We start from the raw sequence: 26,767 nt of genomic DNA on the forward strand, positions 1-26,767 counted from the left end.
AGAGAAGAGAAAAATAAAAAGAGAAGAGAGAAGAGAAAAATAAAAGAGGAAGAGAGAGAACAATAAAAGAGAAGAGAGAGAGAAAAAAAAAAGAGGAGAGAGAAGAGAAAAAATAAAAAGAGAAGAGAGAAGAGAAAAAATAAAAAGAGAGAGAGAGAGACAATAAAAAGAGAAGAGAGAAGAGAAAAAATAAAAAGAGAAGAGAGAAGAGAAAAATAAAAAGAGAAGAGAGAAGAGAAAAAATAAAAAGAGAAGAGAGAAGAGAAAAATAAAAAGAGAAGAGAGAAGAGAAAAAATAAAAAGAGAAGAGAGAAGAGAAAAAATAAAAGAGAAGAGAGAAGAGAAAAAATAAAAAGAGAAGAGAGAAGAGAAAAAATAAAAAGAGAAGAGAGAAGAGAAAAATAAACAGAGAAGAGAGAAGAGAAAAACTAAAAAGAGAAGAGAGAAGAGAAAAGCCGCGCCACCGCGCCGCGCGCCACCCCCACCCCCTCTCCTCTCTCCTCTCCCCCCACCCCCTCTCCTCTCTCCTCTCCCCCACCCCCTCTCCTCTCTCCTCTCCCCCCACCCCCTCTCCTCTCTCCTCTCCCCCCACCCCCTCTCCTCTCTCCTCTCCCCCCACCCCCTCTCCTCTCTCCTCTCCCCCCACCCCCTCTCCTCTCTCCTCTCCCCCCACCCCCTCTCCTCTCTCCTCTCCCCCCACCCCCTCTCCTCTCTCCTCTCCCCCCACCCCCTCTCCTCTCTCCTCTCCCCCCACCCCCTCTCCTCTCTCCTCTCCCCCCACCCCCTCTCCTCTCTCCTCTCCCCCCACCCCCTCTCCTCTCTCCTCTCCCCCCACCCCCTCTCCTCTCTCCTCTCCCCCCACCCCCTCTCCTCTCTCCTCTCCCCCCCTCTCCTCTCTCCTCTCCCCCCACCCCCTCTCCTCTCTCCTCTCCCCCCACCCCCTCTCCTCTCTCCTCTCCCCCCACCCCCTCTCCTCTCTCCTCTCCCCCCACCCCCTCTCCTCTCTCCTCTCCCCCCACCCCCTCTCCTCTCTCCTCTCTCCTCTCCCCCCTCTCCTCTCTCCTCTCTCCTCAACCCCCACCCCCTCTCCTCTCTCCTCTCTCCTCAACCCCCACCCCCTCTCCTCTCTCCTCTCTCCTCAACCCCCACCCCCTCTCCTCTCTCCTCTCTCCTCTCTCCTCACCCCCCACCCCCTCTCCTCTCTCCTCTCTCCTCTCTCCTCACCCCCCACCCCCTCTCCTCTCTCCTCTCTCCTCACCCCCCACCCCTCTCCTCTCTCCTCTCTCCTCACCCCCCACCCCCTCTCCTCTCTCCTCTCTCCTCTCTCCTCACCCCCCACCCCCTCCCCTCTCTCCTCTCTCCTCTCCCCCCACCCCCTCCCCTCTCTCCTCTCTCCTCTCCCCCCACCCCCTCCCGCTCAGCGGCACGAACGGTTGCAGAATTCTCCCTGGCTGAAGCACTTTCACACAGGTAGGAAGATGGTTTATTTAATCTTTTCTTGGCTTATAAATGTTTATTCAGGTTGGATTTATTTGTATAATATTTGTAGAAGTATAAATAAGGATTTATTGTCGAATTTAATAAGTTCCCTTCCCCCCCATCTCCCCCCCCCCACCTCGTTCTGGACGCCTAATTTGTAACCTGCTCCTGATTTTTTAATGTAGAACAGGTTTTTTCAGTTCTACAAAAATCTTCACTTGCTCCATTCTACTTTAGTTTGGAGTACATTTTCACTGTGGAAACTTTCAAATCAGGCGTCAGTGGCCGGACACGCCCCCTTTTGAAGAAAAAATTCTGTTCTAAACTAGAACTGTTCTACCTGACTAGAACTGCAGAAAAAAAAGTGGAGAATTGCGATTTCTAAAATAGTCCGTTCTCCACCAGTTGCTCCTAAAAATCAGGCGCGAATCATGTGGAAACTTGGGCCCATAGAAACATAGAAAATAGGTGCAGGAGTAGGCCATTCGGCCCTTCGAGCCTGCACCACCATTCAATGAGTTCATGGCTGAACATGCAACTTCAGTACCCCATTCCTGCTTTCTCGCCATACCCCTTGATCCCCCTAGTAGTAAGGACTACATCTAACTCCTTTTTGAATATATTTAGTGAATTGGCCTCAACAACTTTCTGTGGTAGAGAATTCCACAGGTTCACCACTCTCTGGGTGAAGCAGTTTCTCCTCATCTCGGTCTTAAATGGCTTACCCCTTATCGTTAGACTGTGACCCCCTGGTTCTGGACTTCCCCAACATTAATAAGAACATAAGAATTAGGAACAGGAGTAGGCCATCTAGCCCCTCGAGCCTGCTCCGCCACCCAACAAGATCACGGCTGATCTGGCCGTGGACTCAGCTCCACTTCTTCTCTGAGGGTTGTAAATCTGTGGAATTCGCTGCCTCGGAGAGCTGTGGAAGCTGGGACATTGAATAAATTTAAGACAGAAATAGACAGTTTCATAAACAATAAGGGGCTAAGGGGTTATGGGGAGCGGGCGGGGAAGTGGAGCGGAGTCCATGATCAGATCAGCCATGATCTTATTGAATGGCAGAGCAGGCTCGAGGGGTCGTATGGCTTACTCCTGTTCCTATTTTTTATGTTCTTATGTCTTCATAACCACTTTTGTCTACCTGTCGTGCTACCTTCAGAGATCTGTGGACATGCACTCCAAAGTCCCTTTGTTCCTCCACACATCAGTATCTTACCATTTATTATGTATTCCCTTGCCTTGTTAGCACTCCCCAAATACATTAACTCGCAGTTCTCTCGATTGAATTCCATTTACCACTTTTCTGCCCACCCGATCAGTCCATCGGTATCTTCCTGCAGTCTACAGCTTTCTTCCTCACTTAACCACAAGGCTAATTTTTGTACCATCTGCAAACTTCTTAATCATGCCCCCTATGTTGAAGTCTAAATCATTGCTATATACCACAAAAAGCAAGGGACTTAGTACTGAGACCTGTGGAAACACACTGGAAACAGCCTTCCAATCATAAAAAAAATCCATCAACCATTACTCTTTTATTCTTGCCACTGAGCTAATTTTGGATTCAACTTTCCCTTGGGCATTTACTTTTCTGACAAGTCTGCCATGTGGGACCCTGTCAAAAGTCTTGCTAAAATCCCTGTAGACTACATTAAGTATGCTTCCCTCATCGATTCTCATTGTTACCTCCTCTCAAAATTCAGTCAAGTTCGTCAGACATGACCTTCCAATCCATGCTGACTGTCCTTGATTAATCCGTACCTTTCTAAAAAGACGATTAATGCTGTCCCTCAGAATTTTTTTTAACATTAATTTGCTCACCACCGAGGTTAGGCTGACTGGCTTGTAATTACTCAGTCTATCCCTTTCTCCCTTTTTTTAAACAATGGTACAACATTAGCAGTCCTCCAGTAATCTGGCATCACATCTGTAGCCAGAGAGAATTGGGAAATGATGGTCCAAGCTTCTGCTATTTCCTCCCTTGCTTCTCAACAGCCTGGGATATAGTTCATTCAGGCCTAGCGATTTATCTACTTTTGAAGAAGTGAAACCCCTTAATACTTCCTCTCTCCCTATGTCTCACTATGATGAAGTCGCATTCTGAAATTTCCTCTGCTTTGCCATATCATTCCAATCTTCAAAAGTCCCCAAAACCTACTGCATTTTTTGTTGCTTCTCCTAATTTCCATCTCCCAATTCTTCATGTCTGGTAACCCTGTGCCCCACATCCTACCCCTTGTGCAGCACTTTGCACATCACTACTTTAAAGTTGCTTATAAGTTTTTATGTAATATATTTGAACTACAAATTCTAAGCTTACTTGACGGTCATGGCCCCAGACATCAAGCTCCATTTTCTTTTTCCATGTTCAATAGCATGATGATCATAAATTTACCTTATCCCAGCCAATCATGTGTGAGGACACATTCCTATTTATTCAGAAAATCATATATCTTGATTATTCATTGGCCAGAACTCTTTTTAAAAAAAATAAAATAAACTAGATTAAAATTGTACGCCATTTAAAATATTCAAAAAGTGAAGAAATAGAAATATTAGAAACAGATGCAAAGAGTTTAGCAAAAAACTCCAGGAGGATGGAATCATTGTGATGAATGTCTGGGTTGGTTCCATGCAGAGGAATGAGTGTTAAATGCAGAGTATGCATTTTAAATATTGGGGTGAATCCTATAACTGGGAGGCATGTCTTGCTGGTGAATGCGAGACCAATCCGTGGGGGTGTGATGGCCTGGGGGGGGGGGCGAAACTGGCAATACTAGTAACCCATGGAAATTGTTTCAAGTTAAGCATAGGGAGTGCTTGGGGACTTGGGCATGAGATGAGTGACTTGTGATGCTATTTAAAATAAACATAATAAAAAGTAAAATATACAACATGTAAAGCAAGTTGAAGATTTGATACCCTTACACCTCTTCAAAGTGTTACATTTTTCATGGTAGAAGATATTTAAACAAATGTTTAAAACTTCCATTTTAGTAAAAACATTTTCACTTGGGCATTAAATATCTGTTGCATATAATGAATACTACCTGTATCCTGAGGCTTTTGCATTCTTTAAACAAACCTTTGGAGTTAAGTAACGGTACATTTTTGTGACACTTCAATTCTGAGATTAAATATGATGAATTAAAACTGCTGTTTATTTTTTAGGTTGCATTGAATTTTAGTGATCAGGTTTCCTGCTTGTAAAAACATAGAACGATAGTGCATCTCATCCTCAGGGTGTCCCAATTTAGTTTTGAAGTGCAGTCACTGTTATGTAGCAAAATGAAATGATTTGTTTCTCTGGCTGCTATGTTGCTAAAAACTGAGTATTGTGGCTGCTCTGATGATGGCTGGGTTCACATTTTATGCATTTACTGAGACCCTAAGTGTAATAGAATTGTTTCCAGGTAAGGCAGGCTCTTCTGTAGTTCATGCTGAGGCCATTACAGCCACTTTGTACACGCAAGTTTGAATGGAGAATAGAGTAAATATTTGATCAAGCAGCGTGCAGATATAAAGCAAAAGAGATGAGTAAACCTGACTATTGAACTATTTTTAAATGTGACTTTTTTTCCCCCCCAAGTAAACTGTTAGTTCGTGTTTCATAATTTAGAGCTCAAATCAGCGAAGAAATGCTTCAGCATTGGCTTTTTTTTGGGACAAATTTTGTATAAATATTTGGGATTTTACAATCTTGTGTGATTTTTGTTTCTCCTCCTGTTGTATGCCAAGCCTGAGGCTGTAAAAAAATTAATGTTTTAAAGCTTTTGAATGTCTTGAGTGTGGAACCAGAGATACCAAAAACTAGTCTGGGCCAATCTGACCAAGTAATAAAGCATATTGCTGTTCCAATTAGTTAGGCATCATTGCAATTCCTCTTGTGAAACAAACTATCAATGTAAATTGTAAACATAAATGACCTTTTAGTCACATCTGTTCTATATTGTCAATCTTTGATAGTTGATGTAATGGGCGTGCATCTGGATGCATTCTCGCCAATAGTCCTTTCACTTCTGCCCCCTTTTTTCAAGGCAGTAGCTGCATTTGTGATGTTTTAATGGATTTTTATAAAGTAGCATTTGGAACAGAAACCATAAAATAGCAGGAAAGTTCATATTCAACTGTCCTAAAGATCAAAACTCTCCTGGAGCACAGCTTGCATCAGGAGGTCATAATACTTTCAGTGCTGGCAACTGCAGTTTGCTAATGTGTGGTGTTACACATGTTAATTTACAACCGAGAGAATTGTGCTTTGGTGTGTGTGGACTGTCAGTAATTGTACTGCGGAATATACATGCTAATATTTTTGATGATTGGTTGCAAAGCAATGTATTGCTGCTGGACTAAGGTTAACCCTTGTTTCAAATAAGGCAGGGGAGCAGAGAAGGAGAAAGAAGGACAAAGCTGCCATTGCTAAATCATTACTGCTGTTTGAAGCTAGTGACAGCTGACTGAAAATAGAAGGACAGAACCTCAGACAGTGGGTTGCATCTTGTTTCTTCTCTGGTTTGTTAGTGGAGTGGAGGCAGCTTGAAGAAACAGTACTGTTTTTTATTATAGAATTGGAAACCTCATGATTAATGGACAGGCTATTTATTAAAGGTGAGAGTTCAGTATTGACATGCCTCCAGGGGAAAAGTCAAGTGTCTTTGAATCCTGATTCTTGACATGCATGTGCTTGGGATTTCTAATAAAAGGCAGTTGAAGTAGATATTTGCCAAACATTCATTTCATATAGCCCATCAGGGATTCATTGTTTATATTTACAATCAAAATATTTGCAGTAATCGAGCTCTGTTAAGTGTTGTTAAAAAAAAGTAATTGGGACATTTTAAAGACATATTCTACACAGTGGGAATGAGAGGTGGTTTGTACCCTGAAGCTTTGTTTGACTTAATTAATCAGGAGCTGGTTGGATTTGGAATAAGACTTCTATGGTCATCTGTGAATAGATTTTTTTCTGGGTTGGATAATATTGAGTATAATTTGCTAAAATCAGTCAGAAGAAGCGATTCCTGTTCATTTTACAGCATCAGTGTCTTTACTCCACTCTCCTATCATGTCTATGATCTACCCCAGTTTAATAGGAATTTGCCAGTTTTCAAGTGCTAAATTAGCATGGGTTTCTTGTCAAATCCAGGACAACAGTGTAATACTGTTGCATTTATTTATGCTGCATGTTATGTCAATACGTAGCAGTGGAATATCACCCACCTGCTGCCCTGCTGTGTTTTGGCTACAGTAGCTGGTTTGGTAGATTTAATTCGGAGCAGTCAGGAGAAAACTACTTGCATTCAATTGTTTCAACCAATGATTTTCTAACATTTTCAGATCAGGCTAATCAAATGATTTTCACAGCTGCTGGTGCCACATTAGACTAGTGTTGTGTTCCCTTGCGTACAGAAGATTAAGGGGTGATCTAATTGAGGTTTTCAATATAATGAAAGGAATTGATAGGGAAGACAGAGAGAAATAATTTCCTCTGGTGGAGAGGCAAGAACAAGGGGCATAATCGTCAGAATTAGAGCTAGGCAGTCCAGGGGTGATGTCAGGAAGCACTTCTTCACACAAAGGGTAGTGGAAATCTCAAACACTTTTCCCCCTAAAATGCTGTTGAGGCTAGTCAATTGAAAATTTCAAAACTGAGATTGATAGAATTTTATTAAGCTAGGGTATTGAGGGTTATGGAACTAAGGCGGGTAGATGGAGTTAAGTTACAGATCAGCCATTATCTAATTGAATGGCGGAACAGGCTCTGATATCATGCATCCTGTTCTCAGTGCCAGCTTGGTGTTCAATCGGCCGATAAACATAGAAAATAGGTGCAGGAGTAGGCCATTCAGCCCTTCTAGCCTGCACCGCCACTCAATGAGTTCATGGCTGAACATGCAACTTCAGTACCCCATTCCTGCTTTCTCGCCATACCCCTTGATCCCCCTAGTAGTAAGGACTACATCTAACTCCTTTTTGAATATATTTAGTGAATTGGCCTCAACAACTTTCTGTGGTAGAGAATTCCACAGGTTCACCACTCTGGGTGAAGAAGTTTCTCCTCATCTCGGTCCGAAATGGCTTACCCCTTATCCTTAGACTGTGACCCCTGGTTCTGGACTTCCCCAACATTGGGAACATTCTTCCTGCATCTAATCTGTCTAAACCCGTCAGAATTTTAAACGTTTCTATGAGATCCCCTCTCATTCTTCTGAACTCCAGTGAATACAAGCCCAGTTAATCCAGTCTTTCTTGATAGGTCAGTCCCGCCATCCTGGGAATCAATCTGGTGTATCTTCGCTGCACTCCCTCAATAGCAAGAATGTCCATCCTCAAGATAGGAGACCAAAACTGTACACAATACTCCAGGTGTGGCCTCACCAAGGCCCTGTATATCTCCCTGCTCTGATACTCCAATCCTCTCGCTTTGAATGCCAACATGTCATTTGCCTTCTTCACCACCTGCTGTACCTGCATGCCAACCTTGAATGACTAATGTACTATGACACCCAGGTCTCGTTGCACCTCCCCTTTTCCTAATCTGTCACCATTCAGATAATAGTCTGTCTCTCTGTTTTTACCACCAAAGTGGATAACCTCACATTTATCCACATTATACTTCATCTGCCATGCATTTGCCCACTCACCTACCCTATCCAAGTCACTCTGCAGCTTCATAGCATCCTCCTCGCAGCTCATACTGCCACCCAACTTAGTGTCATCTGCAAATTTGGAGATACTACATTTAATCCCCTTGTTTAAATCATTAATGTACAATGTAAACAGCTGGGGCCCCAGCACAGAACCTTGCGGTACCCCACTAGTCACTGCCTGCCATTCTGAAAAGTACCCATTTACTCCTACTCTTTGCTTCCTGTCTGCCAACCAGTTCTCAATCCACGTCAGCACACTACCCCCAATCCCATGTGCTTTAACTTTGCACATTAATCTCTTATGTGGGACCTTGTCGAAAGCCTTCTGAAAGTCCAAATACACCACATCAACTGGTTCTCCCTTGTTCACTCTGCTGGAAACATCCTCACAAAATTCCAGAAGAGATTTGTCAAGCATGATTTCCCTTTCACAAATTCATGCTGACTTGGACCTATCATGTCACCTCTTTCCAAATGCGCTGCTATGACATCCTTAATAATTGATTCCATCATTTTACCCACTACCGATGTCAGGCTGTTTTCTCTCTCCCTCCTTTTTTAAAAAGTGGGGTTACATTGGCTACCCTCCACTCCATAGGAACTGATCCAGAGTCTATGGAATGTTGGAAAATGACTGTCAATGCATCCACTATTTCCAAGGCCACCTCCTTATTTACTCTGGGATGCAGACCATCAGGCCCTGGGGATTTATCGGCCTTCAATCCCATCAATTTCCCCAACACAATTTCCCGACTAATAAGGATTTCCCTCAGTTCCTCCTTCTTACTAGACCCTCTGACCCCGTTTATATCCGGAAGGTTATTTGTGTCCTCCTTAGTGAATACCGAACCAAAGTACTTGTTCAATTGGTCTGCCATTTCTTTGTTCCCCATTATGACTTCCCCTGATTCTGACTGCAGGGGACCTACGTTTGTCTTTACTAACCTTTTTCTCTTTGCATATCTATAGGAGCTTTTGCAGTCCATTTTAATGTTCCCTGCAAGCTTCCTCTCGTACTCTATTTTCCCTGCCCTAATCAAACCCTTTGTCCTCCTCTGCTGAGTTCTAAATTTCTCCCAGTTCCTGGGTTCGCTGCTATTTCTGGCAAATTTGTATGCCACTTCCTTGGCTTTAATACTATCCCTGATTTCCCTTGATAGCCACGGTTGAGCCACCTTCCATTTTTTATTTTTACGCCAGACAGGGATGTACAATTGTTGTAGTTCATCCATGCGGTCTCTAAATGTCTGCCACTGCCCATCCACTGTCGACCCTTTAAGTATCATTTGCCAATCTATCCTAGCCAATTCACGCCTCATACCTTCAAAGTTACCCTTCTTTAAGTTCTGGACCATGGTCTCTGAATTAACTGTTTCATTCTCCATCCTAATGTAGAAATCCACCATATTATGGTCACTTTTCACCAAGGGGCCTCGCACAATGAGATTGCTAATTAATCCTCTAAGTCTAAGATGGCCTCCCCCCTAGTTGGTTCCTCGACATATTGGTCTAGAAAACCATCCCTTATGCATTCCAGGAAATCCTCCTCCACCGTATTGTTTCCAGTTTGGTTAGCCCAATCTATATGCATATTAAAATCACCCATGATAACTGCTGCACCTTGATTGCATGCACCCCTAATTTCCTGTTTGATGCCCTCCTCAACATCACTACTACTGTTTGGAGGTCTGTACACAACTCCCACAAGCGTTTTCTGCCTTTGGTATTCCGTAGCTCCACCCATACCGATTCCACATCATCCAAGCTAATGTCTTTCCTTACAATTGTATTAATTTCCTCTTTAACCAGCAACGCCACCCCGCCTCCTTTTCCTTTCTGTCTATCCTTCCTAAATGTTGAATACCCTTGGATGTTGAGTTCCCAGCCTTGGTCACCCTGGAGCCATGTCTCTGTGATGCCAACTACATCGCATCCGTTAACTGCTATCTGCACAGTTAATTCGTCCACCTTATTCCGAATAATCCTCGCATTGAGGCACAGAGCTTTCAGACTTGTGTTGAACCTTTAGAATCTTGCTGTAAAGTGGCCCTTTTTGTTTTTTGCCTTAGGTTTCTCTGCCCTCCACTTTTACTCTTCTCCTTTCTGTCTTTTGCTTCTGTCTCCATTTTGTTTCCCTCTGTCTCCCTGCATTGGTTCCTGTACCCCTGCCATATTAGTTTAACTCCTCCCCAACAGCACTAGCAAACACTCCCCCTAGGACATTGGTTCCGGTCCTGCCCAGGTGCAGACCGTCCGGTTTGTACTGGTCCCACCTCCCCCAGAACTGGTTCCAATGCCCCAGGAATTTGAATCCCTCCCTTCTGCACCACTGCTCAAGCCACATATTCATCTGAGCTATCCTGCGATTCCTACTCTGACTAGCACATGGCACTGGTAGCAATCCTGAGATTACTACTTTTGAGGTCCTACTTTTTAATTTAACTCCTAGCTCCCTAAAGTCGTCTCGTAGGACCTCACCGAGAGTGAAGTAACATTTTGCGTGGTCACAAAGCTCATAATGTGTTGGAAATCATTATTGATATCATTCACAATCGGATTTAATGAGGATTTTTCCTGCTCCCGTGTTCCTATTAACAATAGATAATTTCTGTAATGGCAGAGAATGGGCCGTAAGCGGGGTGGGCCAGGGGAGTACTCCTCCGCGGCCAAAGGCTAGAAGATCTTGTACTTTTCTTGGATGCAACAATTGTAACAATCTTTCAAATTGATCAAATTACAGACTTGTGAATCTGAGTTTTTAAAAAATCCTCATTAAATCTGATTATGAATGATATCAGTAATGATTTCCAGCACATTATGAACTTTGTGACCACGCAAAATGTTACTTCACTCTCGGTGAGTAATCCCAGGTCTTGCTGAGGTTATTAGTCCCAATGTTATTTTGTAACTATTTTGAGCAGGATATGAAATCAGGTTGTTACCCGAAGGGGCAGTCTGTACATACCGTCATACTGTACTGAACCCTAGGAAAAGAAACATTAATGAAATCTGTGGTGAACTGTTACAAAGAGCAAGTTATTATTTAAATGGAGAAAGATTGCAAAATGCCGCAGTGCAGCGGGACCTGGGGGTACTTGTGCATGAAACACAAAAGGATAGTATGCAGGTACAGCAAGTGATCAGGAAGACCAATGGTATCGTGGCCTTTATTGCAAAGGGGATGGAGTACAAAAGCAGGGAAGTCTTGCTACAGCTATGCAAGGTATTGGTGAGGCCACACTTGGAATACTGCGTGCAGTTTTGGTCTCCATATTTACAAAAGGATATACTTGCTTTGGAGGCAGTTCAGAGAAGGTTCACTAGGTTGATTCCGGGGATGAGGGAAGGTTGAGTAGGTTGGGCTTCTACTCATTGGAATTCAGAAGAATGAGAGGTGATCTTATTGAAACGTGTAAGATTATGAGAGGGCTTGACAAGGTGGATGCAGAGAGGATGTTTCCACTGATGGGGGAGACTAGAACTAGAGGGCATGACCTTAGAATAAGGGGCCACCCATTTAAATCAGAGATGAGGAGAAATTTCTTCCCTCAGAGAGAGGGTTGTAAATCTGTGGAATTCGCTGCCTCAGAAGCTGGGACATTGAATACATTTAAGACAGAAATAGACAGTTTCTTAAAAGATAGGGGGATAAGGGGTTATGGGGAGCAGGCGGGGAAGTTGAGCTGAGTCCATGATCTTATTGAATGGCGGAGCAGGCTCGAGGGGCCGTATGGCCTACTCTTGTTCCTATTTCTTATGTTCTACATGCCACTGTCTGCTCAGGCTCCCCTTGCGTCACCTCCATCACCCAGACCTACCTGGAGGTCACCGCATGCATTGCAACTGACCCAAATTGGTCCAATGGAAATCGGTGAGCTGCCTCAGGAAGCCCGACAGGTCATGGGAATTATTCAGATGAAGCCAGCAGTTCAAATGAGTCTCGGGCCTTTGTCTTCTGCCGGGCCTGGCGAAAGGAAGGCGAGGACTGCTGGATCCAGGAGATAAGTGCCTTTCCACTTAACTCCTGGATCCAGCATCCCTGCTTCACCCATCCCTGCAATCACCCCCACCCGAAGGCCTGCGATTTTCATCCCCCCCACCCCGTGAGGCCTCCAATCTCTTCCCCACCCATCTGGCTGGCTGCGGCTGGGAAACGGAGCTTCCAAATGCCATTAAATTCAGCAGGGCCTGCCCGACCACTCACTTTCTAGCACCCGTTCCCAACCTGCTTCCAGATTAAAATTTCGGCTTATAAGTCTCCAGGAAGTTGTGGGCCAATGTTTTACTCCATGAGGAGTTCAGAATTTACTTTTCTTAAGGCCTACTCTGCTTTTAAAACCAAAATAGCTCCAACTGGGTCGGGAAAGCATGATTTTAAAGTTCCATTTCATCTATGTCCAGACTCTCTCCATACAACTTGCAATTCACTTTTTAACTTGTGTTTTAAAGTACTTACAAGTGTTTTAGTCTGTTTTAAGACGAAGTAATATTCTCAAATTCAACATTAATAGAGACATGATTAACATTAATTTTATGAACCGGTAAAATATTAGAATTGTGCCATTCTATCCAAAACATTAGTGCAGTCCTAAATCCACAAATTTAATTGGGATGATTTTCCTGGGTCTGCGGCCAAGATTTCCTGGGCTTTGGGCAAATTGGACAGGTTGGTGCATGATTGTAAAAGAATCTGCCTGATTTTTCTTCCATTAATTTAAAAACCATTTGTGAAAGGTGAATGGTGCAATAAGACTTTGTTGTGTGCCTCATACTGTAAAACAGACATATACAGGTTTTGACAAGAGTAGGAAAGCAAATTGTACCAGGATGATTCAATTATTTTTCAAGAGGAATCTCCATAAGATGCAGTGCTTTGCATCGGATCTTAAGGCACCAGGATTCAGCCCAGTAAATGGGGCAGTGGTCACAATGAAAGTGTATGAAATGGATATTGAGCTGAGCGACATCACTTTTGTCTTGACGGATCATACCACTTTGCAGAAATTGATTTTTCAAAAATGTATTCATTCACGGGATCTGGGCATCACTGGAGAGGCCAGAATTTATTGCCCTTGAGATGGTGACTGTGAGCCGCAACAGTGTGCGGTGAAGGTCCTGCCATGCTACTGTTGGGTAGGAAGTTCCAGGATTTTGTGCCAGCAACTATGAAGGAACAACGATATATTTCCAAGTCTGGATGATGTATGACTTGGAGGTAATGGTGTTCCCATGTGCCTGCTGCCCTTGTCCTTCTAGGATGTTAAGGTCATGGGTTTGAGAGGTGCTGTTGAAGATACTTTGGCGAGTTCCTGCAGTGCATCTTGTAGATAAGAACATAGGAATTAAGAGCAGATCCACAATTCAATAAGATCATGGCTGATCTTTGACCTCAACTCCACTTTCCTGCCCAATCTCCTAGAGTCAAAAAATCTATCTATCTCAGCCTTGAATATACTCAACGATTCAGCATCCACAGTCCTTTGTGGTAGAGAAATCCAAAGATGCACAATCCTCAGTGAAGAAATTCCTCCTCATCTCAATCTTAAATGGCAGACCACTTATCTTGAGACTAAGCCCCGAGTTCTAGACTCTGCAGCCAGGGGAAACAGCCTCTCAGCAGCTACCCTGTCAATCCCCCCCCCCCCCCCCCCACACAGAATCTTGCATGTTTCCATGGGATCACCTCTCATTCTTCTTAACTCCAGAGAGTATAGGCCCAATCTACTCAATTGTCCAGATGGTATGTAGTGCAGACACAGTGCCATGGTGGTTGAGGGAGTGAATGATTAAGGGGATGGATGGGGTGCCAATCAAGCAGGTTGCTTTGTCCTGGATGGCGTTGAGCTCCTTGAGTGTTGTTGGAGTTGCACTCATCCAGGCAAGTGGAGAGTATTCCTTTACATTCCTGACTTGTGCCTTGTAGATGGTGGAAAGGCTTTGGGGACTCGGAAAGTGACTCACTCACCACAGAATACCCAGCCTCTGACCTGCTCTTGTAGCCACAGTATTTATGTGGCTGGTCCAGTTGAATTTCTAGTCAATGGTGACACGCAGGCTGTTGATGATGGGGGAATTGGATGATGGTAGTGCCATTGAATGTCATGGGGAGGTGGTCAGACTTTCTCTTGTTAGAGACAGTTATTGCCTGGCACTTGTGTGGTGTGAATGTTACTTGCCACTTAAGCCTGAATGTTGTCCAAGTCTTGCTGCATGCGGACACGGACTGCTTCATTATTTCAAGAGATGCAAATGGAATTCAACAGTAGAGTCATCCACAGCATCCCCATTTATGACTTTATAATGGAAGGAAGGTCATTGATGAAGCAGCTGAAGATGGTTGGGCCGAGGACACTGCCCTGAGGAACTCATGTAAAGATGTCCTGGGCTGAGATGATTGACCTCCAACAACCACAACCATCTTCCTTTGTGCTAGATGTTGCAGGGTGGCTTGGACAGGTTAGGTGAGTGGGCAAATGCATGGCAGATGCAGTATAATGTGGATAAATGTGAGGTTATCCACTTTGGGGGCAGAAACACGAAGGCGGAATATTATCTGAATGGTGGCAGATTACAAAAAGGGGAGGTGCAATGAGACCTGGGTGTCTTGGTACATCAGTAATTGAAAGTTGGTATGCAGGTACAGCAGGCAGTGAAGAAGGCAAATGGTATGTTGGCCTTCATAGCTAGGGGATTTGAGTACAGGAGCAGGGGAGGTCTTACTGCAGTTATACAGGGCCTTGGTAAGGCCTCACCTGGAATATTGTGTTCAGTTTTGGCCTCCTAATCTGAAGAAGGATGTTCTTGCTAGTGAGGGAGTGCAGCGAAGGTTGACCAGACTGATTCCCGGGATGGCAGGACTGACATATGAGGAGAGACTGGATCGACTGGGCCTTTATTCACTGGAGTTTAGAAGGATGAGAGGGGATCTCATAGAAACATATAAAATTCTGATGGGACTGGACAGGTTAGATGCAGGAAGAATGTTCTCAATGTTGGGGAAGTCCAGAACCAGGGAACAGTCTAAGGATAAGGGGTAAGCCATTTAGGACTTTTAGATGAGGAGAAACTTCTTCACTGAGTTGTTAACCTGTGGAATTCCCTACCGCAGAGAGTTGTTGATGCCAGTTCATTGGATATATTCAAGAGGGAGTTAGATATGGCCCTTATGGCTAAAGGGATCAAAGGCTATGGAGAGAAAGGGATACTGAGGGTATTGAATGGTGGTGCAGGCTCGAAGGGCCGAATGGCCTACTCCTGCACCTATTTTCTATGTTTGTTTCTTTGTGACTCCAGCCAGTGGAGAGTTTTCCCCCTGATTCCAATTGACTTCAGTTTTACTTGATGGCACACTCTCCAAATGCTGCTTTGATGTCGAGGCCAATCATTCTCGCCTCACCTCTGGAATTCAGCTCTCTTGGCCATGTTTGGACCAAGGTTGTAATGAGGTCTGGAGTCGAGTGGTCCTGGCATAACCCAAATTGAGCATCGGTGAGCAGGTTATTGGGGGAGTATCTGCTGCTTAATAGCACTTTTGACAACACCTTCCATCACTTTGCTGATGGGACAGTAATTGCTAGATTGGTTTTGTCTTACTTTTTGTGGACAGGACATATCTGGGCTATTTGCCTAGCTTGATGGTAATGGTAGAGTGAGGGATATAAAAACATAAGAAATAGGAACAGGACTAGGCCATATGCCCCTCGAGCCTGCTCCGCCATTCAATAAGATCATGGCTGATCTGATCATGGACTCAGCTCCACTTCCCCGCCCACTCCCTTATCGTTTAAGAAACTCTCTATTTCTGTGTTAAATTTATTCAATGTCCCAACTTCCACAGCTCTGAGGCAGCGAATTCCACAGATTTACACCCTCAGAAGAAATATCTCCTCATCTCTGTTTTAAATGGGTGGCCCCTTATTCTAACATCATGCCCTCTAGTTCTAGTTTCCCCCATCAGTGGAAACATCCTCTCTGCATCCACCTTGTCAAGCCCCCTCATAATCTTATACGTTTCGATAAGATCACCTCTCATTTTTCTAAATTCCAATGAGTAGAGGCCCAACCTACTTAACCTTTCCTCATAAGTCAACCCCCTCATCCCCGGAATCAACCTAGTGAACCTTCTCTGAACTGCCTCTAAAGCAAGTATATCCTTTCGTAAATATGGAAACCAAAACTGCATGCAGTATTCCAGGTATGGCCTCACCAATACCCTGTATAGCTGTAGCAAGATTTCCCTGCTTTTTTACTCCATCCCCTTTGCAATAAAGGCCAAGGTACTATTGGCCTTCCTGATCACTTGCTATACCTGCATACTATCCTTTTGTTTCATGCACAAGTACCCCCAGGTCCCGCTGTAGCGCAGCCATGAGTATACCGATTGTGGTATAATATATTTCTGCTGCTCTTAATGACCCACAGCACCTCATGTATGCCCAGTTCTGAGCTGCTAGATTTGTTCTGACTCTATCCCACTTAGTGTGGCGGTAGTGCCACACAACACGATGGATGGGGTCCTCATTGTGAAGACAGGACTTTGTCTCCACAAGGACTGTGCAGTGGTTATTCCTATCAGTACTGCCATGGACATCTGCGACAGGTAGCTTAGTGAGGACGAGGTCAAGTAGATGTACTGAGGTCAATTCTGTATAGCAATAAATATGTTCATTAATCTCTGCTGTTGGTATTCTTCTATCAATAAATAGAAGTGTCCTATAGTGGGTGGATTTGTCTGGGTGATGAGTTTGAAAGTATTTTTACTCAGATTTTATGACTATTACAGCCGGAACTCAGAAGGCTTTAGTTTCAGATGTTGCTTTAAAAATTTCTTCTACGATGGGGAGTAATTTAACCCCACAAAACTGGTGAATTTAGGTAGTTGGGATGTTAAAATATTAAAATATCAAACCCAAACCCAATATCCCTCGAACCTACCCACTTCTGGTTTTAAGGGGGTTTCAGGAGGTGGGTCCGTCATTTAAATATTGAGGCTACGTGCCTAAGATTTTCTCTGTTCCAGCTTTAACTCTGTCCGGCCGTGTCTTCCAGGCCGGGGGAAACCTGGCAACTGAAAGGAAGCGTGGACTGTTGCTTGGCCCCCTCCCACTAATCAGTGTCGTGTCTCTCCTCAGCTGACCCATGATCTCTCCCTCTGGACTCCCCAGCTGTGGATTGCTGCCTCAGGACTGCCCACCGGCCAGCCAGCCAGCTTCTCAACCTGGCTGGCTGTGCCAGGAAACGGTGTCACAACATGGTAATCAGGTCCTCCTGTTATATTCGGTAGGGCCTGAGGGAAATCCATACTTCTGGATCTCCACAACCGCTAAACTTTGCTGTTGCAAGTGGCTGTGGATAGAGCCTTCTGCACCATGCATGAAAGAGTTGTCCGGGTAATGGTTGGCACAGTGCTTTTGTATATTATCTCCTCTGAGCTAGTGCCTGGGTTTGAATGACTACACCGCAAGATCCTGCAAATCACCTGGGAGGACAGACGGGACGCACAAACATTAGCGTCCTCGTCCAGGCCAACATCCCCAGCATTGAAGCACTGACCACACTTGATCAGCTCCGCTGGGCATGCCATATAGTCCGCATGTCAGACATGAGACTCCCAAAGCAAGCGCTTTACTCTGAACTCGTCCACGGCAAACAAGCCAAAGGCGGGCAGAGGAAACGTTACAAGGACACCCTCAAAGCCTCCCTGATAAAGTGCGATATCCCCACTGACTCCTGGGAGTCCTTGGCCATAGACCGCCCTAAATGGAGGAAGTGCATTCGGGAGGGCGCTGAGCTCCTCGAGTATCATCGCCGAGAGCATGCAGAAACCAAGCACAGGCAGCGGAAGGAGTGTGCGGCAAACCAGGCTCCCTGCCCACCCTTTCCCTCAATGACTATCTGTCCCACCTGTGACAGAGACTGTGGTTCTCGTATTGGACTGTACAGCTACCTAAGAACTCATGCTAAGAGTGGAAGCAAGTCTTCCTAGATTCCGAGGAACTACCTATGATGATGGAAGTTTCTGCTCTTGTTTAGCTATACATGCATGGTGAGTTTGAGCAATTTGTAGCCCTCCTAAGAAAAATGAAAATAGTTGGTTTGGAAAATGAAAACCACATTATGTTGCAGCATGTGTTTGCGGGTTGTTGGGTGTAAAGCACTTTGTTGGATAGAGAGAGTTTTGAAGTTGATACTGGGTGGTCGAAGTGGAAAAACATTCCATCTCACAGCACTAATGTCTTTTTTTCAGCTAAATACAAAAACAATAACCAAAATGTAATTTTTTGAAAGTATATGCCAATGGGAAAATATTCTGTATAGCCTCTTGGTGCAATGCCAGGCTGGGAGTGGGCAGCTTCCTTATGTGCCTGGGGTGACGCTCCCCTAGATTCAAACATAAAACAACAACTTGTATTTATATAGAACCTTTAACATAGTAAAACATCCCAAAGTGCTTCACAGGAATGTTAGAAGACAAAAAAAATTGACACCGAGCCACATAAGAAATTATGGCAGATGAACATAAGAACATAAGAAATAGGAGCAGGAGTAGGCCATTTGGTCCCTTGAGCCTGCTGCACCATTTAATAAGATCATGGCTGATGCAATCATGGACTCAACTCTACTTCACTGCCCGCTCCCCATAACCCTTTATTCCCTTATTGCTCAAAGATCTGTCTATCTCCGCCTTAAATATATCCAATGACCTAGCCTCAACAGCTCTTTGGAGCAGAGAATTCCACAGATTTACAACCCTCAGGAAATTTCTCCTCATCTCAGCTTTAAATGGGTGGTCCCTTACTCTGAGACTATGTCCCCTCGTTTTAGTTTCCCCTATGAGTGGAAATATCCTCTCTGAATCCACCTTGTCGAGCCCTCTCATTATCTTACATATTTCGATAAGATCACCTCTCATTCTTCTGAACTCCAATGAGTATAGGCCCAACGTACTCAACCTAGCTTCATAAGTCATCAACCTCATGAACCTTCTCTGAACAGCCTCCAATGCAAGTATATCCTTCCTTAAATACGGAGACCAAAACTGTACACAGTGCTCCAGATGTGGCCTCGCCAATACCCTGTACAGTTGTAGCAGGACTTCTCTGCTTTTATACTCCATCCCCCTTGCAATAAAGGCCAGTGTTCCATTTGCCTTCCTGATTACTTGCTCTACCTGCATACTATTTTTTTGTGTTTCATGCACAAGGCCCCCCACTTCCCTTTGTACTGCAGCAATTTGCAATTTTTCTCCATTTAAATTATAATTTGCTTTTCTATTTTTTTTGTCAAAGTGGATAACCTCACATTTTCCCACATTATACTCCATCTGCCAAATTTTTGCCCACTCACTTAGCCTGTCTATATCCCTTTGCAGATTTTGTGTGTCCTCCTCACAATTTGCTCTCTCACCCATCTTTGTATCATCAGCAAATTTGGCTACATTACACTCAGTCCCTTCATCCAAGTCATTAATATAGATTGTAAATAGTTGAGGCCCCAGCACCGATCCCTGCGGCACCCCACTAGTTACTGTTTGCCAGCCGGAAAATGACCCAGTTATCCCTACTCTCTCTTTTCTGTTAGCCAAACCTCTATCCATGCTAATATATTACCCCAACCCCGTGAACTTTTATCTTGTGCAGTAATCTTTTATTTGACACCTTATTGAATGCCTTCTGGAAATCCAAATACACCACATCCACTGGTTCCCCCTTATCCACCCTGCTCGTTACATCCTCAAAGAACTACAGCAAATTTGTCACACGTGATTTCCCTTTCATAAAACCATGCTGACTCTGCTTGACTGGATTATGCTTTTCCAAATGTCCTGCTACTGCTTCCTTAGTAATGCACTCCAGCATTTTCCCAACGACAGATGTTAGGCTAACTATTATATAATTTCCTGCTTTTTGTCTGTCTCCTTTTTTAAATAGGGTCGTTACATTTGCGGTTTTCCAATCCACTGGGACCTCTCCAGAATCCAGGGAATTTTGGTAGATTACAACCAAGGCATCCACTATCTCTGCAGCCACTTCTTTTAAGACCCTAGAATGTAATCCATCAGGTCCAGGGTACTTTACCGAGTATTACTACTTTAGTGATAGTGCTTATATTAAGTTCCTCCCTCCCTATAGCCCCTTGATTATCCACTATTGGGATGTTTTTAGTGTCGTCTACCTTGAGGACTGATACAAAATATTTGTTCAATGCCTCTGCCATTTCCCTGTTCCCCATTGGTAATTCCCCAGTCTTATCCTCTGGGGGATCAACATTTACTTTAGCTACTCTTTTTTTTTATGTATCTGTAGAAACTCTTACTATCTGTTTTTATATTTCGTGTTAGTTTGCTTTCATAGTCTATCTTCCCCCTTGGTATCATTTTTTAGTCGTTCTTTGCCGGCTTTTAAAAGTTTCCCAATCCTCTGGCTTCCCGCTAGTCTTGGCCATATTGTATGCCATTGTTTTCAATTTGATACTGTAGTATATGCAAGCACTCTAATAACGACTCCATGAGGTAAGGGTATAGTACTTGAACTGTAGTGACCGTAGTCCTTTAATGCAGCTCCTAGAGTGAGGACACCAAGAGGTGAGCTCCCTTTTATACTTGGTTACCTGCAGTGTACAGGTGACCCTTAGGTCTCCAGCAGCAGCACCTCTGGTGGTACAGGTATAGTGTATACAGGGTGAAGGTACATTCAGTGGTCTAGTGTTCCAGTACATACATCAACATGCATACACAACAGACACCATCCCTTATTTCCTTAGTTGGCCACAGATGGTTATCCCTTCTCTTAGTCTTTACTTTTCATTGAGATATATTTTTGTTGCGAGTTATGAAATATCTCCTTAAATGTCTGCTACTGCTCATCAACTGTCCAATACTTTAATCTATTTTCCCAGTCCGATTTAGCCAACTCTGCCTTCATACCTTTTGTCGTCTCCTTTATTTAAGCTTACGACATTGGTTGGAGATCCAACTTTCTCACCCTTCAACAGAATTTGAAATTCAGCCATGCTATGACACTTTTTCCTAGAAGATTCTTTACTAGGAGATCATTTATTAATCCTGCCTCATTACACAGTACCAGATCTAAGATAGCCTGCCCCCCTGGTTGGTTCTGCAATGTACAAGGAAACTGTTATGTATAGAAGAACTCCACGAGGCTGAGTACTGCAAGCTCAACTTAGCGTGACCTTAGTCGTCTTTATTACAACTCCAGAGTGCCTAAACAACATGCCAGCCAACCTTTTATACTGGCCCTACATGTGTGTGCAGGTGACCAGTAGGACTCCAACAGTTACGCCCTCTGGTGGCAAGTATTACATAGTTAAATACATAAAACAAACTATCCCAGATACACTCTATAAACTCTTCCTCAAGGCTACCCTGGCCAATTTGCTTTGTCAAATCAATATGAAGGTTAAAATCGCCATAATTATTGCCGTTCCTCTTTTACAAGCCTCGCATTATTTCTTGATGTATACTCCATCCAACAGTGTAGCTACTGTTAGGTGCCTATAAGAGCATAAGAAATAGGAACAGGAGTAAGCCATACAGCCCCCAGAGCCTGCTCTGCCATTCAATAAGATCATGGCTGATCTGATCATGGACTCGGCTCCACTTCCCCGCCCGCTCCCCATAACCCCTTATCCCCCTATCTTTTAAGAAACTGTCTATTTCTGTCTTAAATGTATTCAATGTCCCAGCTTCTGAGGCAGCGAATTCCACAGATTTACAACCCTCTCTCTGACGGAAGACATTCCTCCTCATCTCTGTTTTAAATGGGTGGCCCCTTATTCTAAGGTATGCCCTCTAGTTCTACTCTCCCCCATCAATGGAAACATCCTCTCTGCATCCACCTTGTCGAGCCCCCTCATAATCTTACACGTTTCAATAAGATCACCTCTCATTCTTCTGAATTCCAATGAGTAGAGGCCCAACCTACTCGACCTTTCCTCATAAGACAACTCCCTCATCCCCGGAATCAACCTAGTGAACCTTCTCTGAACTGCCTCCAAAGCAAGTATATCCTTTTGTAAATATGGAAACCAAAACTGCACGTATTATTTCAGGTGTGGCCTCACCAATATCTTGTATAGCTGTAGCAAAACTTCCCTGCTTTTATACTCCATCCCCTTTGCAATAAAGGCTATGATACCATTGGCCTTCCTGATCACTTGCTGTACCTGCATACTATCCTTTTGTGTTTGATACACAAGTACCCCCAGGTCCCTCTACTGTGGCACTTTGCAATCTTTCTCCATTTAAATAATAACTTGCTCTTTGATTTTTTTTTCTGCCAAAGTTCATGACCTCACACTTTCCAACATTATACTCCATCTGCCAAATTTTTGCCCACTCACTCAGCCTGTATGTCCTTTGCAGATTTCGTGTGTTTTCCTCCCATCTTTGTATCGTCAGCAAACTTGGCTACGATCCACTCAGTCCCTTCTTCCAAGTCGTTAATGTAGATTGTAAATAGTTGGGATCCCAGCACTGATCCCTGCGGCACCCCACTAGTTACTGGTTGCCAACCAGAGAATTAACCATTTATCCTGACTCTCTGTTCTCTGTTAGCCAGCCAGTCCTCTATCCATGCTAATATATTACCCCTAACCCCGTGACTTTTTATCTTGTGCAGTAACCTTTTATGTGGCACCTTGTCAAATGCCTTCTGGAAGTTCAAATACACCACATCCATTGGTTCCCCTTTATCTACCCTGTTCGTTACATCCTCAAAAGAACTCCAGCAAATTTGTCAAACATGACTTCTCCTTCATAAATCCATGCTGACTCTGCCTGACCGAATTTTGTTTATCCAAATGTCCTGCTACTGTTTCTTTAATAATGGACTCCAACATTTTCCCAACCACAGATGTTAGGCTAACTGATCTATAGTTTCCTGCTTTTTGTCTGCCTCCTTTTTTAAATAGGAGCATTACGTTTGCAGTTTTCCAATCTGCTGGGATCTCCCCAGAATCCAGGGAACTTTTGTAAATTACAACCAATGCATCCACAATCCCTGCCGCTACTGCTTTTAAGACCCTAGGATGCAAGTCATCCAGTCCAGGAGATTTATCTGCCTTTAGTCCCATTATTTTACTGAGTACCACCTCCTTAGTGATTGTGATTGTGTTAAGTTTTCCCCCATTATAGCCCCTTGACTATCCACTGTTGGAATATTGTTAGTGTTCTCTACCGTAAAGACCGATACAAAATATTTGTTCAGACTTTCTGCCATCTCCATGTTCCCCATTTCTAATTCTCCAGTCTCGTTCTCTAGGAGACCAACATTTACTTTAGCCACCCTTTTCCTTTTTATATACCTATAGAAACTCTTGCTATCTGTTTTTATATTTTGTGCTAGTTTACTTTCATAATCTATCTTCCCTTTCTTAATCATTTTTTTAGTCATTCTTTGCTGGCTTTTAAAAGCTTCCCAGTCTTTTGTCCTCCCACTAGTCTTCGCCAATTTGTGTGCCCTTGTTTTTAATTGGATACCATCCTTTATTTCTTTAGTTAGTCATGGATGGCTATCTCTTCTCTTGCACCCTTTCCTCCTCACTGGAATATATTTTTCTTTAGAGTTGTGAAATATCTCCTTAAATGTAACCACTGTTCATCAACCGTCCTACACTTTAGTCTATTTTCCCAGTCCACTTTACCCAACGCTGCCCTCATACCTTCATAGTCTCTTTTATTTAAGCTTAGCACGCTGGTTAGCGATCCAACTTTCTCACCCTCCATCTGAATTTAAATTCAACCATGCTATGATCACTCATTCCAAGGGGATCCTTTACTAGGAGATTGTTTATTAATCCTGTCTCATTGCACAGGACCAGATCTACGATAGCCTGCCCCCTGGTTGGTTCTGTTACATACTGCTCCAGGAACCCATCCCTTATGCACTCAATGAACTCCTCCTCAAGGCGACCCTGACCAATTTGATTTGTCCAATCAATATGGAGGTTAAAATCACCCATGATTATTGCTGTTCCATTTTTAATAGCCCACTATTTCCTGGTTCATGCTCCGACCAACAGAGATGCTACTGTTCGGGGGCCTATAGACTGTGCCCACCAGGGATATTTTTCCCTTGCTGTTCCTTATCGCCACCCAAACTGTTTCAACATCCTGATCATTTTAACCAATATTGTTTCTTCTTACTATTGTAGTGATTCCATCCTTTATCAATCGAGCTACCCCACTTCCTTTTCCTTTCTGTCTGTCCTTCCGGATTGTCAAGTACCCCTGAATATTTAATTCCCAGTCCTGGTCACCTTGCAACCACATCTCTAATGGCTATACATTACTTCCACCAGTGACTTTTTCCCCTTATTATTCCTTATCTCCACCCAAACTGATTCAACATCTTGATCTTCTGTGCCAATTATCGTTTCTCACTAACGTCCTTTATTAACAGTGCTCCCCACCTCCTTTTCCTTTCTGTCTGTCCTTCCAAATTGTTAAATACCTCTGAATATTTATTTACCAGCCTTGGTCATCTTGCAACCACGTCTCTTTAATGACTATCAGATCATATTCATTTGTATCTATTTGTGCCGTCAACTCATCTATTTTGTTACGAATGCTACGTGCAGTCAGATAAAGAGCTTTTAAATTTTGGTTTTTTACCGTTTTTTTTTCCTGCTTTGACCCCACTTTCTTCTTCACCTTTATGTTTATACATTCTGTCCCTTCCTGGCACCATCTGGTTTTCATTTCTCCCAATGCTACCCTGCTCTATTGTCTTCTCCTTATTCTTTGACTTGTTAAATTTTCATTCACCTGAACCTTCACCCCCCCGCCCCACTAATTAGTTTAAAGCCCTCTCTACAGCCCTAGTTATTTGATTCGCCAGGACGCTAGTCCCAGCAGGGTGTAACTGGAGCCTGTCCGAATGGAACAGCTCCCTCTTACCCCAGTACTGGTGCCAGTATCCCACAAACCAAAACCCATTTCTCCCACACCAGTCTTTGAGCCACCTGTTTAGTTCTCTGATCTTATTTACCCTACGTAGATTTGATGAACAAAAGCTTGTTCAAAGGGATAGGTTTTAAGCAGCGACTTAAAAGAGGAAAGAGAGGTTTAGGGAGGGAGTTCAGGAGCTTAGGGCCCAGGCAGCTGAAGGCACGGCCATCGATGGCTGAGCAGTTAGAATCAGGGATGCTCAAGTGCAGAATGTGAGGAAAACAGATATTTCCCGCGGGCGGGGGCGGGGTGGTGTTGTGAGGCAGAAAGAGATTAGAGATGGGGGAGGTGAGGCCATGGAGGGATTTGTAAACTAGGATGAGAATTTTGAAATCTAAGCGTTGCTTAACTGGGAGCCAATGTAGGTCAGAAAGCACAGGGTGACGAGCACATGGCAAGCGATCCCCAGGTGGGCAGAGGAAATGCTTCAAGAACACCCTCAAAGCCTCTTGAAAAAGTGCAACGTCCCCACCGACACCCTGGAATCCCTGGCCCAAGACCACACAAAGTGGAGGGAATGCATCCGGGAAGGCGCCAAACACCTCTAGTCTCTACGCTGGGAGCAAGCTGAAGCCAACCATAAACAGCGGAAGGAGCGCATGGCCACCCAGGCACCCCACCCACCTGTTCCTTCAACCACCATCTGCCCCACCTGTAACAGAGACTGTAGATCCTGCATAGGACTTTTCAGACACATGAGAACTCATTTTAGTGTGGAAGCAAGTTATCCTCGACTCCGAGGGGCTGCCTCAGAAGAGAAGAGAAGAGAAGAGAAGATGGGTGAACGGGACTTGGTGCAAGTTAGGACACGGGCTGCTGAGTTTTGGATGACCTCACGTTTACATAGTGTAGAATTCTGGGAAGCCAGCCAGGAGTAGTCAAGTCAAGAGGAACAAAAGCATGGATGAGGGTTTCAGCAGCAGATGAGCTGAGGTAGAGGTGAAGACGGGCAATGTTATGGAGGTGGAAATAGACAGTTTTAGTTATGCTGAGGATATGTGGCTGCAAGCGAACTGTCTGGTTCAGCCTCAGACAGATGCTAGGGAGAGGGATGGAGTCGGTGGCTAGGGAACGGAGTTTGTGGCAGGGACCAAAGTCAATGGCTTTGGTCCCAATATTTCATTGGAGAAAATTTCTGCTCATCCAGAACTGGATGTAGGACAAACAATCTGACCATTTCGAGACCAAGCAGGGGTTGAGGGAAGTGGTAGTGAGGTAGAGCTGGGTGTCAACAGCGTACATGTGGAAACTGACGCTGTGCTTTCAGACGATATCGCCAGGGGGCAGCATATCGATGAGAAATAAATAGGAGGGGGCCAAGGATAGATCCTTGAGGAACACCAGAGGTAATGATGTGGGAGTAGGAAGAGAAGGCATTGAAAGTGATTTTCTGGCTATGATTAGATAGATAAGAATGGAACCTGGCAAGTGCAGTACCACCGAGCTGGACGATACACTAGAAGACTAAGGTATTAAAATCTTTGAAGACATATAAAATTCTGTATAACAACCTAGATTGTAAGCCTACTTTTTAAAAAAAGAAATAATTTCTTCCTGTCTCCTTGCCACTTTTCTCCCCACCTTCTCTCCTGAGGTGTTGACTTCTTGCTGAGATAACTACCCACAGATGGGAGCCACCTATTGATTACTGGCCATTATCTAT

The 26,767-nt window shown here is 44.0% G+C and overlaps 1 protein-coding gene across 1 annotated transcript in view; it reads left to right on the forward strand.

Annotated features, from left to right (window-relative positions):
• The window catches only part of LOC139273164 (rho guanine nucleotide exchange factor TIAM2-like), a 418,212-nt gene that overhangs the window by 40,644 nt on the left and 350,801 nt on the right, over nt 1-26,767 (forward strand). The gene's annotated exons all lie outside the window — the stretch shown is intronic.

The sequence above is a fragment of the Pristiophorus japonicus genome, chromosome 9 (genome assembly GCF_044704955.1).
Source record: "Pristiophorus japonicus isolate sPriJap1 chromosome 9, sPriJap1.hap1, whole genome shotgun sequence".
NCBI lineage: Eukaryota > Metazoa > Chordata > Chondrichthyes > Pristiophoridae > Pristiophorus > Pristiophorus japonicus.